This window comes from Rhea pennata, chromosome 3, assembly GCF_028389875.1.
Source record: "Rhea pennata isolate bPtePen1 chromosome 3, bPtePen1.pri, whole genome shotgun sequence".
NCBI lineage: Eukaryota > Metazoa > Chordata > Aves > Rheiformes > Rheidae > Rhea > Rhea pennata.
Genome location: NC_084665.1, coordinates 11,356,153 through 11,371,550, shown reverse-complemented (window position 1 = coordinate 11,371,550; position 15,398 = coordinate 11,356,153). Strand labels below are relative to the sequence as shown.

Sequence of the window (15,398 nt, the reverse complement as noted above, 5' to 3'; positions counted from 1 at the left end):
GGGGCCCATGTGGATTTCTTGGCCTGCCTTAGGCTACTGCGCTCAAATGATAGGACAGATGGATTTTCAATACAAGTTTTATGGTTAGTGGTACCCCCTTCCTGGTAAAATTCTGCAGACTTCTGTGGTAATTTTACTTCCAGAGTTGTCAGAAATATGCAAAAATCAGGGTTGTTACATATGGACACAATTTAAATGGACAATTCAACAGGAAGTAATTTTTCATAAAGGTAGAGTTTTATAGAGCTATGATATGGTCTAGAATGGGAAACTTCTACAAATATGTGGGTATTCTCTTGTGGAGGTCAGCATAGTCTTAGGCCACTAAAAATAATAACCCTCAATCTCCCAGCTCTCCTCTAACAGCTCAGCTATCACTAGTCACTATTTAATTCCTTCTCTGCCACCTCTGACAAGAGCATTCCATGGCTTTGACTGAAATCTGCTCCAGAAAGCTTTTTAAAGTGTTTCTTTACAATTTTCATGGAATGGACATGCTGAGGATCTGTGGCTGCAACCAACAAACGGGTGCAGGCTGGATGTACTCTAATTACTAAGTGAAAAATGTTCTCCATGAGCTGACACGTTACGTCAGAAGCCTGCTGACCTGAAAGGAAGAAGCATGAAACCTTTTCTCCCCACCGTTCTCCCCCTGCTCATCAGAAAAGATGACCTTCTTCTAAAAGCACAGATGCAGACAGACCCAAGCTCCTCTACCTGCCCTCCAAGTTATGCAGGTACAAGTCAGTGCCAGCACACAAACCTCACAGTTGTATTAGCTCCATCCTGCAACGGACACCATGATGTATATATTTTAGTACTATAGAGTACAACCCCTAGCTATATGGCTCCCATAACAAAACCAGCCTGCCACTGTGGGAGCTAGTTGGGAGGAATCTGTCCAAGAGGTATCCTCCTGTCCAGAGACTTTGCATCAAAGGAGCATGTCCTACAGCCCAGCAATGAGCCTACTCAAACTCAGAAGACTTGAAGAAATGGATGCAACCCTCTTGGGAACTGCACAAGAGGAGAATGAGGGTGCTAATAGAACCTTACTGCCCTGAGCAGCCTCAGCTGAGCCCTGCAGCACATCCAGAGCCCATGACTTCATTTCAGCTCAGCCCCAAGCCCATGGGCATCCCCTGGTCCATGCTCTAAGGGTGCCGCCTGCAACCCTGTTTCTTGCATGAGCTTCAGACCCCTGCTGTAGACTTATTTTTGGCTCTCCCCAGCCAGACCCTGAACCTGCTTTGTCCTGGACTGCTGTGCTCAGATACTGCCTGCGCTGGGGACCTCTTTGGGTCCCAGCTTGGCCCCTGTCATGGGGCAGCCCAGCCTCTCTCCTGCTGCTCCCTGGAAGTGAGGCTCAAGCAGATCATTCACAAAGGATATTTCAGATCCTAGTTAAAGCAAACCCTTTTCCCTTCAGTCCTGGCAATGCTGTTCTTCAGCACTCTACACATATGAGTTGCAAAGTTGACAATTCTGTGATTTTCTTTCAAACAGGCTTCATTTTGCCTCTGACAGCAAACTATTCAGGGCCAGTAAATAACCAGCAAATGCTTTCTATATTCATCTCTTCAAATATTTTGGCTTTTCTTTGCTTTTAATTTGCTGGGAGGCAGACATTTGAGATAACAACTGCTATGGTAATATTATCAGTCATCTGCACATCAAAAGGAAAATGCCTGTGGAGCAGACTTCCTGGGTTCTTGGTTTTCTTTTAACTGTTCCAGGGCAAATTCACTCCTTTGCCAGAGCTCTGTTCAAAACAAGAGAAGAAAGTATGGTGGAAATAGTTTCTACCCTCTGCTTATGAAGCTGTCCTGCTGGTAGAAACACAAGTTTCCCTATTTCGTCTTTAACGGTCCTCAAGGACAAGTGAACTAGAGCAGTTCTATGTCGTACTCTGTCATATCCTTTTTTGCTGGTAAGAAACATCAGATGTAAGCCAAAATACATTTACCACAAGGTAATATGCTTGTGATCCCCTGGAGAGAGACATGATTCACTCCTTGTCGAATAACTGAGGGGGTTAGGACCCATTAAAACTAATCTTTATCTTCCCATGAAATAAACCAGCTTTCTTGGGTTCAGCTATAAAGCTTGTGGGGGGGGGGGTTTGCTTGCTGAGGTGGAAGGCCCAATGTCAAGCCTGATGAATGAAGTGGTCTAGAACTTTATCTCACCGCGTTGAACCATCCGCAAGAGGGCCAAGTAGCTTCACTGATTCCTTAGAGAGGATGTAACCAGGAACGTCATCAATGTCACCAATGCCATGGATTTAGAGTTATTACTCTCTATTCATTTGCTTTTTCAGAAAAACAAGTTGGAAAACAAAATGTAGCATTAGAAGCAAATTGGGATTTGCCCGTTTAGTGCTACTTACTGTTGATGATGTAACAGTTTGTCCACTGTTAGTTTAATGAAACCTAATATCCTTCACACTAGAGAAACCATAAGCTTATACTTTGATCTAAAATGACCTTTATCTGAGGATCTTAGACTACTTTGCTGGCATTGAGCCTATGGGAAAATAATAATTATGCCTACGAGAGAGTCAAAACTGAGAGGAGCAGCTGACACAGCAGAGAGCTGCACTACCATTCAGAGGGACCTCAACAGGCTGGAGAGATGAGATCCTCATGACATTCAATTTCAACAAAAGGAAGTGCAAAGTCCTGCCCTTGGGAGGGATACACCCTACGCCAGTACAGGTTGGGGGCTGACCAGCTGGATAAGCTTCAGAGAAGTGGACCTTCTTCTCCGCAGCAAAGGATCTGGGAGTTCTGGTGGACAACAAGTTGACCACAAACCAGCAGTGTGCAGCAAAAAAGGCCAGTGGTGTGCTTGGCTGCATTAGGAAGAGCATTGCCAGCAGGTCAAGGGTTTTTTTGTTTGTTTGTTTTTATTTGTTTGTTTGTTTTTTTAATTAATAGTAACAGGATCACATCAGATCTTCCATTTTCCTTAACACTGGGGATGCCACATCTGGAGGGATGTCTACAACTCTGGGCTCCTCTGTGCCAGAAAGAAATGGACTTAGCAGAGGGACTACAATGAAGGGCTACAAAGATGACTGGAGCATTTCTCATATGAAACTGAAAGAGCTGGGACAGTTTAGCCTGGAGAAGAAAAGACTCGGGGTGGGGGGAATATTATCAACACATATAAACATTTGAAAGGAGGGTATAAAGAAGATGGAGCCAGACTCTTCTCAGTGGTGTCCAGTGACAGGACAAGAGGTAATGGGCACAAACTGAAATACAGGAAATTCCATCTGAACACAAGAAAATCCTTCTTTACTGTGAGGGTGGTTGAACACTGGAGCAGATTGCCCAGAGAGTTTGTGGAGTTGCCATCCTCAGAGGTATTCAAAAACCTATCTGGACACAGTCCTGGGCAGCTTGAGCAAGAGAGTTGGATCAGATGATCTCCAGAGGTGCCTGTCAACCTCAACTATCCTGTGATTCTATGAACCGTTACGCCAAAGAAGTAATGCAGATATAGGTATTGTGTATCTACAGTCCTGGTGGTTATAAGCACGGAAAATAAAGGTTACTGCACATATATTTACTGTTTTCTAGTAATTTTCTAAAACATATCTTTTAATCATACAATAGTAAAGACTTCTCTCTTCCATTACCTTGCCACTACAGGAAGATATTTTACTAGAAAATGCACTCAATAAATTAAGAGCTCAGCTCTTGGCTGCACCATACGTATTCTGACCAACCTTGGGCAAGGTATCCAGATTACTGTGGTCTACTCCCCATGCAGAAAATGAAAATACTTGCTATGAATGGTGTTAGTCATTCAGATACCACAGAGACGAAAGCTCATGCCAATATCTGTGCAGTCAAAGAAATAAATGTGAAAGAGAAAGTCAACCTTGAAGGCAATCCTTGAACAGAGATCACAAAGGTTAACCATCCAAATAAATTGTAACCGAGCAAACCTTGTGGTTAGTTTTCCAAAGGTAGCTTCTTCAGCTTTGACACACCTCTTTCTAAGCATAGATGGTTCATATAAAAGAGGCAAGCAAGCATGGAGCCTTCGAAGATGCATAAATTACTCCTCCTATCAGAACAAACAGCATTTCTCTATCCCTGCTTCCAGTAGGTGTGTGAAACTTATTTTTGTCCATGGTATTCAAGCGTAGTTGTTTGGAACAACATGAATTATTAAATGAGAGTTAGTTTCCCCAAATTCCCCCAAAACTTCACTGAGCTCCAAGAAAGTGTTAGCAGGGGAATAAAGCCTCTTTGGAGACAAGAACAACACACTACCTGGTTAAACAACGTGGGGGAGCCCAGAAAGGTAACCTGCCTAACAGACAAGGCTTCTCACCACTTCCAGGTGTTACTAACGTGCTAAGAGCAGTTTTGCCTACATACTTTCAACATTGCTGATGTGGTAACATAAAGGATGTGTTCAGCGTAGGTGAACTCCCTCTTCCAAATGTCTCTGACATTTGTCTTTGAGACATCTGAAATTGGTCTTTGAGCAATTTCAGTCTCAGGAGTTCTAGTCTCTCTGTCTCTCAGTGAGTAAGCTTTGAGGACTGGGAATATATTTGTCTTTTGTGTAGCATTGTTGTGGTATTGTTGGGGGTGAAATAAGGCTGGTTGAGAATTTTTTTTTTACTGTTAATGTTTTTATTGTGAATATTTTTTTCTAGGGAGGCTGAACCAACAATAAAAGCTGAAAAGTGTACAGTATTTAAACTCTGAAATACTGTATTTCCTGTGAAAATCTGCAGAGAGGTTTGGTCCATTGGATAAAGTTACAGTTTAGGTATTAAGAATCATTTTTAAACTAAAATGAACTCTGAATGAAGATTTTATTTCCACTTTTCATGTAAAATCAGAAAATGTGTTAAAACTCAGTTTTGATAATAAGCAATTTTTTCATGTAGAAAAGTTATCCTTGAAAGTTGTCCAACTCTAAGCAAACAGAGCAAAAAGAACAGTTTTGGGCTGTAAACCACTGCAATGGGAAGAAAGACATCTTTTGCCCTGCTGAGATTCACAGTATCACCTAGATATATGTTATCAATTGGGCAGGGACGTACCTTCTGACAAAGCATCAGATCCTGACCATTGCTGAGACAAGAGATCAGTTGTAAAGAACTTATCAGCTGATAAAGACATGGTATTCTTGGAGCTGAGCTGCTAGAAACAAAGGTAAAAATAAATCCATGGGTTTATTACTTATGGTTTCCTTTGGACACTTTCTCTTTGATATTATATTATTAAATAATCCCACAGCAATCTTCTACTATGATGTGGTTAGTCAGATAGATAGTAAACAGGGCCCTTCTCCAGATTTATCGCCTGGAACATAGAAAAAGGCCTATGCAAAGCTACAGAAAGGAAGAATGAGAGAGACAAACAAGGAAATGTCAATTAAGATTAATAAGATAATAACCAGATTGACTGGCTTGGGAGACGTGTTTACTTTTACGTTTTCTGTGTAGTTTGTTTCTGTGAAATGAATATAGTGAGACTGGTCAAAATGTTTTTGATGGGAGCTGGTGTGGGGGGGGAAACAGATGAAAATTTTCATAGAAGTTGTCTCTCTCATGCTTTTCAGGTTTTTTTTTTTTTTTTTACTCAACAGCAATTTTTCCTTTGTTCAACACAATGACAGACATAAGTATTCCACACCCAGCAAAACAATTTGAGACGAAATTTCAAGCACCTGAGAGGGTTCTTGTTGGCTATATGAAAGTATTTCTTGCAAGTGGCACCTGCACTGTTCTTCTTGAAGTTTCCAGGCTGTACAGCAGGATGGGGGGGGGAGGGGGGATTCACCATGAGGGGCTGGGGGTTGGGCAATGACTCTAGCCCCTTGGAGGGGAAAAGCTCTTTCTCCAGAAAAAGGTTATGAATTGCAAACATAACCATCTTCAGACAAAACACAGAAAGAGTGTGAGAGAAGGAACCAAAACAAGGTGTCTCCTGGGCCTCCTTCCCCAAACAGCATCCCTCCTCACCCGTGATTGCTCTTTGGCACCGTACACTTCTTCCTGCAGAACAGCACAGGTTGGAGGGACCTAGAACAGATCCTCGCCCAGCCATGGCCTGGTATGAGATGTGGGGTTGGACCCGCGCAGCAACGATCCACAGCTCTGGGGTTTGCTAACCACTGGGTTAGCATGTACCAAAGACAGCACTTGTTCCACCTCTTTTTCCATAGAAAAAGCAACAAGTCAGAAGAACTACCTGGGAGACTTGAGGAGTACACCCCGAGACATGGGGTGGGGGGGGGGGGTAAGCCCTAGCAGCAGAAGACACGTGATGTGACAGGTGTCAAATTCTGTATATGGAAAGGGGAACTGCAGTTTTCTCTCTCATCTGATTTATGATGTACAAGACATCATTTTAATAAGGTTTAGGAAAACTACATTGTAAAGATTAAACAGCTGGATGCCACTGTTTTGCACACTTAATTTAGAGCAGGTGATGCACCTCATTTTAATTCTATGCTAAGCAGTGTGGCAAATAAGATGAAAACAGACTTTTCAGCTCATTTGTTTCTCTTTTCATTAATTTGTATCTAAATTGTGTTCATTTTTTTTCCTGCTGCGGGTGGGAAGAGATACAACTGTTTACAGGAGTATAACTAGAAATGTTAAAGAAATAAATCTGCAAGGGTCTACAAGATGGAAAGGGAGTTATGCAGCAGGCCAGTAGATCTTACCAATAGGATAGTAGGCAGAGGTGAGGTTGGCCAAGTGAAATAAAGGGTTTACCATTCAATTAAGTCACGGAGCCAGACATACATACTAATGCTTTGATCTAGAAACCTGAATCAGGGACTTGGAGATTATTAATGCCCCAGAAGAATCAGTAGCCTTTCTCAGTGAAGGATAGAGCACCATGAATTTTAACACAGTCCTACAAAATTTGTTTGGAGAGCCCTCCTGAAAGGGAGGCAGACACCTCAGGTCCCTTTTTTCTCAGACACCACTATGAATTTTTCCCTTGCAAAGGTCGTGGAGCCCGTACAGCTCCCTTTGAAGAGTGTGTGCTTTGCCTATCATTGGTGTGGTGGACCTACATCAGGCTAGTCAGAAAGAGGTCCAAGAGCTCATAGAGTTACTAGTGCTCACCTGGGGGTCTTGTCTGTCTCGGGGGCAAGGTCTGTCAGGGAAGGAACAAGCACCCCCTTAGCACTGGTGAATCAAGACGGGGAGAGAGGGAGCCCCGTCAGGAAAGGTCTTGGCAACACAGTGCTGAGATTTCTGAGGGAAGGTATGGGCTGTCTTTCTTTACTTTTCAATTCAGCCTAATCTTCCTTTTTCTTGCACAGAGACCAGGTAATGCTGAAAAGCAAGGTCGCAGGGAAAAGGAGGTGCATACTGGAGCAGCTATCAGCAAGTGATGGGGCCCTGCTACTTGCCCCTTGCTGCAAAGATGCCCTGGGGCTGGTACACTATGCTGGGCTAGTGCTCTACCCTTCTCCTCACTGCAGCACAGTACTCAAAGGAAATTCATGTAACCCGTGACTACTTGTTTTCATTGCCAGAGACTATGTCTTTGTGTCTTGCATCTTCTAAAACAGCCCATTATTTTTCAGGCCCTTTCTCTGGAGGCGTTGCCTGTAGGGACCGACCCTACTGCTTGTTTTTTGCAGAACACCATGGGGAAAAGGGCCAAGGCTACCTCAGTGTTTACATATTACGATGCAGTGGGCTCATGCTGCCTGCAGATATATTCAAATTAGTGTAAGTCCAAGGTCAGATCTTGTCGATGCATGGTATTTGCGAGCTCTTGTTACACACACACACACTTCCAAACTGTGCTAGACTTGCTGCAAGGTGTTTGCAAGAGATTCAGCCCATGGCGAATCAGCACTGACATGCAAGCCCTGCTCTGCCCCTGTTTTTGGCTGATGCTGCTTGGATGCCCATTCTGCGTGAGACAGAAACATCACTGGACGTAACGGGTTTCTCTCCAGGGCACTGCTTACTTAGCAAAGCACATACTAAGCAACAGTGACCTGCAGAGATTCTCTCATGCCAGTGGGTTAGAAGACAAGTATGTGCTTAAGTAATTTGTAGGAATAGTATCTGCAAGGTTCATCTTGTAAGTTACTATTCATGACTTCATATCAACCTGAATAGTAGGAACACTCAAAAAATTAAAAACATAGGGGTGCGATCTGGCATTTTACACCTGTAATTTTTTCTTGAAGTATTTGCTCTATGAGTGGTAAAATCAGAGCTTCAGCACTTGACTTGGAACATATGCCTGAGGCATGCAGTGAAGGGAAAACAAAGAAAATATGCAATGCATGTATTAATTTAAATAGATCAATGTGATGATTTGGGATCAGGTGGGATTCTATAGCTCAAAGAAAAGGACAAAGGGAGGTCATTAGTTACACTTTTAATAAATCAATTTGTTAATTAGGGATCAGGTGGGATTTTCCAGTATGAGAGAGAGGACAAAGACAGCTTATTAGTTACATTTTAAATAAATCAGTGTTTTAATTGGTGTGGAATTCTGCTGCAAATTTAGGGGAGAGTAAAACAGAACAGATATTTAAACTGTCACTTGAAAATAGGCTTGCTGTAGAAATAACAAATATTTACTATTTCTTTAATGCTTTTATATTTTCTAGGCACCCCTTTGCCCAAAACCAGTGAGGTTAGGTGGAACTGAAGGCACAAGTAAATAAAGATGCAAGTAAATAAAGTGAGAAGACTCATAATTTACTCAAGCAAATAAAGACAAAAAGTTGTTTCAGCTTTTTGTGGCTCAGTAGACACAGCAAATTGATTTCAAAACATTAAGGCATTCAGAACCACTGACAGCTTGGGTCCCAGTCTCTTACTTAATCCTGCCTCAGGAGGATACGTCAGCTATAGTATATGGCAACTTCTGTCAGGTCTTCACTACAATACTCACTAGGTGCTGAGATCTTTTCAATCGTGGCACATCAGGACAACATTTGCATTGTGCAGATCTCCTTGTGCAGAGTCCACTTCCCACTCACGCAAGGTCTTGCAACCGTGGTGGTCACAACTGGCTCACAGCCGACTCCACGTGGATCCTACTGAGGCTGATGCGAATCCATAGCTAGTGTCATTTGTTTCTGGACTTGCACTGATGCAACATCTGAAAGTAAAACATTATCCTAATCAGAAAGGGGAGTGGGCTGCTTAAAAAGGGGAATGTTCAAATGACCAAGTCCAGCAACATTCAGTCTGTTTCCTTTTTGCTGCTACAAAGCAGGACAACAACTCAGTGCCATCAATACATGTTAAGGAATACCAAGCATTTTAGGAAGCAGAAACCTTTATAATAATCAGTGCTCAGTGGTTCCCTGCTGTGCTGTGCATTAAAAGTAGCTCTTGTCAGACAACTTGAATAAGTAGTTGCTTCTTTTCGCCTTGTTTCAGTTTTGCCTTTCCTGCGCCCCACAGAGGAGTGCACAGTGCTCGCTGCTGATCGACAGCCACCCATCCTGCACGGCTGCCATCTCCTGAGGGCGCATCTTCTCGCGTCGCCTGCCACCTGCGCAATGAGACGCACTTGATAATTACGTCCCGGGAATGCAACGGCTCATCTGTGTCCCTGCCACATCTGCTTGTGGCTAATAGGTGTGCAATATTCGCTCTGAATTTGAAAACCGCCCCCTTTCAAAGGTCAGAAGATCAAAAGTTCATCCCTCATTAGGAATTGCCAAGAGCCCACGCGGCCGTTCGCTGCCCAGCAGGCTGCTTGCGCGAGACGGCAGCTCACTTGCTGCTGCTGTTGTTTCAACAGACATAAAACTTGAGACCAAGTCAGCTGCAGCAAGAAATAATAAAGTCATTAAGTTTACACGCAATCTTCAAAAACTTTCCTCAAAGGGTCTCCAGTTTATTTTCTCACCTCAGTGTGAGGCTCAGTTTTAACAATATGGCTGCCAAAAGGGTCATTCTCCCTATGGATTAGGTGGACTGTTGTGGTGGATACTGTTTCAGCAAAGAAACAGAACCTAGAATTTTAATCAGCTATGTAAACTGATAGAACTTTGCTCAGAGTATTTTTGGCCCTTCTCTTGCAAGTAGATTCTCAGTAAAAAAATGGAAAAACACATCACAGGTATGAGTTATACCATTATTCTTCTTTCAAGAGAGGAGTCATGTGGAGTCTAAACACAGCAGTATCTTGAGAGGTTCAAAAGCCAGTAGTAAGACTCAGTCTGTGCTGAAACCTGACCTATAAGGTCTCAGACAAAGAACAGTAAGCTTCCAGATTTTTCAATAAAAACACTAAAGTTATTTTAAGTTTCAAGAATACAAATAAACGGCAAAAGATTGATATTTTGGGACAGTTTTTTTTTCTTGCAGCAGTAACTTAAACATCACTTCATTTTTGCAACTGAAGGTCCACAGTCTTTTGCCCAATCATAAAAGCTTTAAAAAAAAATTCAGGGTTTATTTAAAAATTGTTTTCTGTACATGACATCTTTCAAAAAGAAAAGAAGAGGAAAAGAGGGTCCTTTGGATCTCAGCAGAAGGCCTGTTTCTCAAAAGTACCAAGCAAGGTTTAACGAACATAAACAGTCCTGCAGTTCCTGCTCCCTCTTCAGGGACTGCTCTTCTCCTCGAGGGGAAATACCGCATCCCTGGAAATGGCAGACCCAGCAGTCGCCGTTCAGAAAAACAACATTCGCCAGCGAAACGCTCAAGTATGTGCTTGAGTGCTATTAGCATAATTGGGACACAAGTACATGACTGAAGTTAAGTATGATTAAAGTTAAGTTTCTTGAAGATGAATGGATTAATGCAGATGTTTCGACAATTTCCAGCATCAAGAACAGAAAGTTTAGAGCAATTTGTCTAAATTTACTTGTAAGTTTTATAGAAAACCACCTTTTCTGGTCTTCCAAGTCCCAGCCTGATCCCCTCAAGCGCCTAAACACTTCTCATTACTCTTATCCCACTCCTGACATTCTGCCAGTTTTCTGCATATTCCCAATATATCACTGGGAGCCCAAACAGGGGAACAACCGGGCTGCTAAGGCTCTACCTCGGGAGAGGGCTGGGATGAACGTGCCAAAAATCTCCGCTGCTGAGAGCAGCTGGCCGGCACTGCTGCCTGCTGTGCCGACCTCGTGGTCGGAGAGTGCCGACTGCGCCGGGACCTGGAGGGGCAGGTTTGGGGAGACACGAGGCTTGGTAGGATGGGAAGGGCTCAGGAGAACCGCGTGGGCCGGGGACATGAGCACGGGAGCAGAGCACATGGCCGTGTGGCTCAGAGAGCTCCTCGCTACCACGCTGCCTGCTGGGTCGCTTGCCACTGAGGAGAGATGCAACCTTCTTCCTCTTGTCGCACCTTTAGTCACAGGGCAACCTCTGGACACTGGCAAACTCAGACACCATGGTTGTGCGCTGGCTGCAACGCAAAGTCACAGGAGAAACGAGGGCTGATCTTCCGCACCTCTTATCCCACCTGCACAGTGCCTAAGCCAGAGCTGCCTGCAGACCAGAGGCAACTCCTGCAACACTGAACCAACCGCCCACAGGAGAGCCCAACCCAACGCGCTCCTAGTCATTTACAATAATTTCCATGTCTTCTTCGCAGTCTGTGATTAGGATTCAAAAATTAAAGTCATTAATCTTCCAAACACTAAAATAACAGACACCCTAAGAGCAAATATCTACTTGCAGTCCCTTCAAAATCTACCAGAGAGAGATAAATGTACTCTGGGCCCCAGTTAACTTTATCCCAGATTTCAACTTGATATCTACTTCGGTGATGGGAAGCTCTACTGGGTGGCTTCAAACTGGCTTCCAGACAATTGCTAATTGTGAGGACTGGAAGAGGGGTTTTTTTATATTTTTTCTATCGTGTTAGCAGAGGCATACCGGCAGCGGCAGATAGAGGCATACCGGCAGCTTGCTGGCAGTGGAAACTGCCACTTTGGGAAGAGTTTTGATTAAAACATACATTGCTTTGATCAGTGGCTTCCCTGTAGCGTAAGACAAACACGATCAGCAGTTTTGGTTGCTGCTCACAGCACATGCTGTGAAGCACTGCACTGCATTAAGCAAAAACTTAAAAGGAAATTGCTATAGCCAGCTGAGATCTGGAATTATCATGAAACCAGGAAATCTTAAAACCTTATAACATTAAGAGAAACCAACACCACCTTTCCCCCTTCATCAGTACACTCCTCCACAAATCTCAAGTCCAAGAGATTAGGCCTGAGATCTTTTGACACATGGTGTATGTGTCTGAGGAGGAAAAGGTGTGACTAGCACGATCCACAACTAATCTCATGCTTTTGTTTCTTTTCATTCAACACTAGAAATATCACAGAAGTGTGCTTCCCTTTGGCTGTCTGAAGCTTGTTTGAATCTCACAGCTGAGGCCCAGAGTGGTCTCGAGTGCAACCATGGACTTCATGTCAAGCAATACTAATGCTACTTTTTCTTCATTTTTTTTTCTTGTGAAACCAGAGTGGTTCAATTATAGGAAACTAATATAGCTTTAGTAATGTACCTGAAAGTTGTTTGTTTTCTGTACTATAGTCATGCATGTAAGATTAATCTTTTGGCATTTGTTTTTAAATTTCTCATGCTTAAGGCTTTACATTTCTAGGAAATAGAATGCAAAAAAAATTACACAATTAAATAAAAATGTGTTCACAGATCGGTATATAGTTTAAAGATGTTACTTACAAGCTCATAAAAGAAACATGGATGAGAGCTCATGAGAGGAAAACTTAGTATTATATTTTGCTTTTTTAAGCTAGACATCTTATTATCTCCTTGGAGAAGAGTAAGTGCTCTGACTGATGTAAGTACCAGCCTTCCTCACCTTCCACAGGATTGGGCCAGATCTTAAGTAAACAGAGAAAGGCCAAGTACCAAGAAATCAGTAAAATGAGATCTGGGCCACTGCCTCGTCCACTGCCTGCAAAGCCAGAGGATCAGGGGATGCCAATTTTGAGTATATACACCTATATACATACACACACACACACACACAGAGATATGCACATGTGTGTGTATATATGTGTGTGTGTGTGTGTATACATATGCATACATACACACACACATATATATACACATATATATATATGTATGTGGCCTCCTGGCACAGACAACTCTGACTTGTCATATGATACTCCGCTCTATGTGAAGGCCCTCTCTGATAAAGTAATAAACATACCATAAAACTGGTTTACAAGCCAGGTCTCACTCTGCTTTCCAGCTTTTTCTCATTAAGGGCATTGCTGCTTCAAGGAAGTTCAAGCTGCAGCACATTTAACATCTGCATTCCTTTGACACGGTTTGAAATTATTTTAAAACAATTGGAGGGGAGGGCTAGGTTTGGGGGGGTCTGTGTGCTTCAAAGAGAAAGCAGATGAACGTCTAAGCCCCAAATTACATAACCAGCCCCACCAAGGAAATAAATTAATTTGTTTCCCAATGGCTTATTTATATAACCCTTTAATTATAGCTAACCGTATCACCAGTATTATACCATGGGAAAATGTAGAACTGTTAAGCAACTCACCACTCCGCCCTCTTCAGCCCGACAAGACAATCATTAAGCAACAGCGGCATGTTAGGACATCGCCCACTCTTTCGTCTTTCAAAGGTAGAGTTCAACAGCGCGGGCATGAAAATACAACCTCAACAGTAACTCTTTCTGAGGGCTTTTGTGTGTTCCTATGCTCCGTCCCCAGTTGGATCGTAAAAATAAGACAGCATTTGACCTGCTTGCAACACAAAAAGGATGTTGTTTGGAAATTCCCCATTTTCCCAGTCTGCACATGAGTCATAATCAGCAGTTGAGCCCTGTTAACTACAAGTGCTGCACAATCGACACCGGGTTTTCGTATGTGGTAAGTCAAGGTAGCTCTGCTGACTTCGGTCAAATCATTTCTAATTGTTTCTAATTCAGTACACACCAGCTGAGCCCCTACCTTTCGCTCTATAAAAGGCACAGTGTGTTAACCCGCTTGCAGCAGCTCCTTGGGGCCTAATGAATGCTGCATATGAGGGGTTATTAGACCTAACCACTGTGAAGAAATGGATGGCAACGTAATAGGAAAGATTTTGTAAATGCGAGGTACCAGAATTTGCTCTAACCAAAGTTGTCAGAGCAGCTGTTCTAACCCATGTTTAATCCACTATAGAAGACAACATACAAGGATTTCTAAGGATAGAGATTTCCTGATGTTATGAGACAAAATCGATGGTGGCCATGTGGAGAATTCTGTGACATTCTGTAAATGTTTGCAAACATGACGATCATCCAGGTATCCTACAAGCCACAGCGTTGCTAGAGGAGTTTCTTTATAAATTACAGGAATTCCTCCTAATGCTTTTATGCACAACTCTACTTTAATATTCAGGTTAGTAGAATTTTTCTGCTGCAATAACTTTCTCCTTTGTGAAGGAGGAAGCCTTGGTAGCTAGCAGCCCTGTAACACCAACACCTTTATTTAGGTACAATGATAATGCATCTTAATGCTCAAATAGCCAGTCTGGCTGGATATTAAGTGCTCCGTATATAAGCAACTGAGAAGAGATCATAAGGGATGCTTTGCAATCTACATCAGTTGGATCCTCCCCATGAAGCTGAATCTCTTCCTAAAAGATAGGCATAACTTCCACCACAAGGCAATGGGCTCAGTGCAGCAGCTGTAATATGCATTATGTGTGGGCCTTGAAACTGGCCCCGTGGACTAGGAAAGAGAGTCACTCCAGGCTTTTTTGTCTCAGCATTGAAGAATTTTCTAAAACCCTGCCTAAAGTTCAAAAAGAGCTCAAGAGAAAGCACAACATACACAGGAACTGTCCCAAAGAAATTCCTCAATTATCTTGCTGAATAGTCAGTTCTTTGCATTAATTTTTAATTTAAAGCTGACATAAAGCGAGTTTTAGCAAACCATTCCTGCATAACTCAGTGTACAGAGAGATGAAGCAACACTATAATTTTATCTTTTATACCCTTTGAAGCAGTATTTCATTGGTCATGTCTGCAGTGCCTGAGGATGGCCTTTAAACCAAGCTCTGTAGTCTTAAAAACAGATCAAAAGAAATTTGGTCATTTCCTTCAAAATGCAACCTTTCTCCTCCCCTTTTTCACAGAGCTGCAACATGAACGAGGGCTTAGTGTTGAGGAGTATCTTCTGTAATACAGTATAAATGGTTTGGCTCACAGCCTCAGCTTCTTTAGATAGGAACGGCAAGTCAGCCGTTTTCAAAAGGGCTACATTAATTTAACCTCAGTTCAGAATTAAGGGGAAAAAAATGAGGTTTTCAAGAAAAATGGGTTTTGTAGTAACCAAAAATTAAAATGTTAATCCTTCTGTTAGCCTTTAATATATCAATGACATTATGTTTCAGGATTTTATTATGACTCCCAATAGCTGCTGTT

At 42.6% G+C, this 15,398-nt stretch overlaps 1 long non-coding RNA gene across 1 annotated transcript in view; it reads right to left on the bottom strand.

Annotated features, from left to right (window-relative positions):
- Positions 1-15,398, bottom strand: part of LOC134139115 (uncharacterized) — a 330,410-nt gene that overhangs the window by 10,610 nt on the left and 304,402 nt on the right. The window contains exon 7 of the long non-coding RNA XR_009958070.1: positions 8,919-9,128. This is a non-coding gene — a long non-coding RNA (uncharacterized LOC134139115). The remainder of the gene's footprint in view (positions 1-8,918; positions 9,129-15,398) is intronic.